This window comes from Gobio gobio, assembly GCF_949357685.1.
Source record: "Gobio gobio genome assembly, chromosome: 4".
In the NCBI taxonomy this organism is placed as follows: Eukaryota; Metazoa; Chordata; class Actinopteri; order Cypriniformes; family Gobionidae; genus Gobio; species Gobio gobio.
In genome coordinates this window covers 64183820-64188637 of record NC_137100.1, presented here as the reverse complement: position 1 = coordinate 64188637, position 4818 = coordinate 64183820, and positions in this window count along the sequence as shown.

Sequence of the window (4818 nt, the reverse complement as noted above, 5' to 3'; positions counted from 1 at the left end):
ATTCATACTCTATACTTCTCTACAGAGATGCGGAATAGCATCTTGTGTATATTGCAAATGTTCTTAATGAAGCAAATATATGAGAATGTTCATGGAAAGTAACAAAAATCTTACATAGGAAAAGCAGCATAGAAAATCAAGTAATATGCATTACAGTATTTAAAAAATACAGTGGGGCAAAAAAGTATTTAGTCAGCCACCAATTGTGCAAGTTCTCACACTTAAAAAGATTCCATCAAATTATGGTGGAAAATAAGTATTTGGTCACCTACAAAAAAGCAAGATTTCTGTCTCACAGACCTGTAACTTCTTCTTTAAGAGGCTCCTCTGTCCTCCACTCGTTACCTGTATTAATCGCACCTGTTTGAACTCATTATCAGTATAAAAGACACCTGTCCACAACCTCAAACAGTCAGACTCCCAACCCCACTATGGCCAAGACCAAAGAGCTGTCAAAGGACACCAGAAACAAAATTGTAGATCTGCACCAGGCTGGGACGACTGAATCTGTAATAGGTAAGTAGCTTGGTGTGAAGAAAACAACTGTGGGAGCAATTATTAGAAAATGGAAGACATACAAGACCACTGATAATCTCCCTCGATCTGGGGCTCCACGCAAGATCTCACCCCGTGGGGTCAAAATGATCACAAGAATGGTGAGCAAAAATCCCAGAACCACATGGGGGGACCAAGTGAATGACCTGCAGAGAGCTGGGACCAAAGTAACAAAGGCTACCATCAGGAACACACTACGCCGCCAGGGACTCAAATCCTGCAGTGCCAGACGTGTCCCCCTGCTTAAGCCAGGACATGTCCGGGCCCGTCTGAAGTTTGCTAGAGAGCATTTGGATGATCCAGAAGAGGATTGGGAGAATGTCATATGGTCAGATGAAACCAAAATAGAACTTTTTGGTAAAAACTCAACTTGTCGTGTTTGGAGGAGAAAGAATGCTGAGTTGCATCCAAAGAACACCATACCTACTGTGAAGCATGGGGTGGAAACATCATGCTTTGTGGCTGTTTTTCTGCAAAGGGACCAGGACGACTGATCCGTGTAAAGGAAAGAATGAATGGGGCCATGTATCGTGAGATTTTGAGTAAAAACCTCCTTCCATCAGCAAGGGCATTGAAGATGAAACGTGGCTGGGTCTTTCAGCATGACAATGATCCCAAACACACCACCCGGGCAACGAAGGAGTAGCTTTGTAAGAAGCATTTCAAGGTCCTGGAGTGGCCTAGCCAGTCGCCAGATCTAAACCCCATAGAAAATATTTGGAGGGAGTTGAAAATCTGTGTTGACCAGCGACAGCCCCAAAACATCACTGCTCCAGAAGAGATCTGCAAGGAGGAATGGGCCAAACTACCAGCAACAGTGTGTAAAAACCTTGTGGAGACTTACAGAAAACGTTTGACCTCTGTCATTGCCAACAAAGGGTATATAACAAAGTATTGAGATTAACTTTTTTTATTGAACAAATGCTTATTTTCCACCATAATTTGCTAATATTTTCTTTAAAAATCACACAATGTGATTTTCTGGATTTTTTTTTCTCATTCTGTCTCTTAAAGTTGAAGTGTACCTATGATGAAAATTACAGGCCTCTCTCATCTTTTTAAGTGGGAGAACTTACACAATTGGTGGCAGACTAAATACTTTTTTGCCCCACTGTATTTATAGATGTCATTTGATTTCAAAAGTAAAGTACCATAATAGTGTATCTTTTCTGCTCCATGATAATATCAGTGTCATATGCAAACTGTCATGTAAATGGCCCCAAAGTGCAAGTTTTTGAAAATGATACGTCATTGTTTTTGTGTAAACTACACAAATCTGCATTTGTGAAAACGGTGACATAGCATTGTGTTTCATTCCAAAGTGACACCGCCAACTACTGGCCTGACAGCAGAATACAGCGTTTTAGTCGTTTTCGTGAATGAACTGTGTGAACGGAGATCATTTTGACAATGTTGTCATCTGTTTGCGAAAAATGCAAAGGAAAAACTTGACCAATTTTAGTACATCGTTGTTGTGTGTACCCTTAGAAATGAACATCTGAATTTTGGGATTCATGATATTGATTTATAGATGAACAAACATTGTGCATAGTGAAAAGCAAGACTTTTGAGGATTATAATGAATTCTGAAAACCTCTACCATCTGAGATTGAGACGAATGTGGAATAGAAATGTTGCCATTTGATCTGAAAGTTCCTCAATCTGTTTCACAAGCATTAGTCATTAAATATTTATGTGTGAATTCTGCAATATGTGCTTTAATTCAGTGTGCTAAGGCACGCAGCACACATACATATACATAGACTCACTCACTCACAAACTCACTCACACACATTCACTTACTCACACACTCTCACTCACACTCACTCACACACACACACACACTCACACACTCACACATTCACTTACTCACACACACTCACTCACTCACTCACTCACTCACACACTCTCACTCACACTGTGAAAATGTGAGGACATTCAATAGGCGTAATGGTTTTTATACCGTACAAACCGTATTTTCTATCCCCTTACACTGCCCCTGCCCCAAAACCTAACCCTCACAGGAGACTGTGCAGTTCACTTTCTGTGAAAAAAAACCTTGTTCTGTGTGATTTATAAGCATTTTGAAAAGTGAGGACATGGGGAATGTCCTCATATTTCACCCTCTTTTTGTAATACCCATGTCATTATACACATTTGTGTCCTGATATTTCACAAAAACATGCCCACTCACACACACACACACACACACACACACACACACTCACTCACTCACTCACTCACTCACTCACTCACTCTCACTCACACTCACACTCACACTCACATTCACTCACACACACAAGTCAAGTCAAGTCAACTTTATTTATATAGCGCTTTTAACAATGTAGATTGTTTCAAAGCAGCTTTACAGTGTTAAACAGGAAAATAATGCAGCAGAATTTTATTCAGCTGTATAGCCATTCTGGAAAAAACGCTGATGTCATCAGTTCATTTCAATTATCGTACAGTGACAGTGTGGGCTTTAGATCAATAATTCGATCAGTAATTTAGTTTAAATGGTTAATTTAGTTTATTAATTAGATTTATTACGATGTTTAGTTGAAACATTTAGTGTCCCCACACACACACTCACTCACTCACTCACTCACTCACTCACACACTCTCACTCACACTCACACTCACATTCACTCACACACACACACACACACACACACGCACACACACACACACACACACACACACACTCACACACTCACTCACTCACTCACATCTATCCGTTAACAAAGACTTTCTGAAGTGTATCGATGTGTTTGTGTGAGAAAAATATCCATATTTAAAACTTTATAAAGTAAAATATCTAGTTTCCATCAGACCGCCTATTCAGCTTATACAGAAAGTGTAACGCCTCTCGCAGTTCAAAATACTTGCGCTATGTCTGACGTCATCGTCGCACCAGTTATGCTTTTTTCGTAAGCATTTATCTGAAAGAAGAATGTCATACACACCTAGGATGGCTTGAGGGTGAGTAACTCATGGGGTAATTTTCATTTTTGGGTGAACTATCCCTTTAAAGTTGAAATGTGAAGCTCAGTCCGTCCAAAACACGAGAAGTCATCATTGCAAGCCACAGCAAACTATGCAAACTTGCTGAGTCTTATCATTTTTTTATTTTGCACATTGTTTTATCCAAAGTGGCATACAAATTACATTTATGTATTTCAGAGTTTGACCCATTAATCAAACCTGAGCTAATCAAGGTTTTACCAGGCATACTAGAGACTTCCAGGCAGGTGTGATGAGACAAGTTAGAGCTAAACTATGATTTTCTTGGCGGGAGGAAACACCGGCGTGAGTGAACCTTTGATTACCACACCATTTTGCACTAATTCAGTGGCCTTCTCAATAGTGCTAAGAAAAAGCACAATCACATTATTCATTGGCGAGGCCGACACACAGCTGTTTTCATGACCCACAACGTCTCCTACAGCCAAACAAACATCTTCCACGTTAGCATTAGAATCTATTTTCACTCTATGACACTGAGTTACATTTTCCAAAAATATTGTGTTTGGAGTCGTCATGCTTCCCAGCAAAGTGCTGGAAGCAGACTATCCTCACGTCATACGGAGAGAGAGAGAGTGAGTGTGTGTGTGTGTGTGTGAGAGTGTGTGTGAGTGTGTATGAGTGGGCATGTTTTTGTGAAATATCAGGACACAAATGTGTATAATGACATGGGTATGACAAAAAGAGGGTGAAATATGAGGACGTTCCCCATGTCCTCACTTTTCAAAATGCTTATAAATCACACAGAATGAGTTTTTTTTTCACAGAAAGTGAACTGCACAGTCTCCTGTGAGGGTTAGATTTAGGGGCCGGGGCAGTGTGTGTGTGTGTGTGTGTGTGTGTGTGTGTGTGTGTGTGTGTGTGTGTGTGTGTGTGTGTGTGTGTGTGTGTGTGTGTGTGTGTGTGTGTGTGTGTGTGTGTGTGTGTGTGTGTGTGTGTGTGTGTGTGTGATGGGTAGGTTTAGGGGCAGGGGCAGTGTAAGGGGATAGAAAATACTGTTTGTACGGTATAAAAACCATTACGCCTATGGAATGTCCTCACATTTCACAAAAACAAACGTGTGCATGTGTGTGTGTGTGTGTGTGTCTGTGTGTGTATGTGTGTGCGTGTGCGTGTGCGTGTGTGTGTGTGTCTGTGTGTTTGTGTGTGTGAGAGAGAGAGAGTGTACTATTTCTTTAAAACTAAAGATCGTTTAAGGCCTTCCCCTTTATTGGATTGCAAAACTTTGCCTTTCCCTGT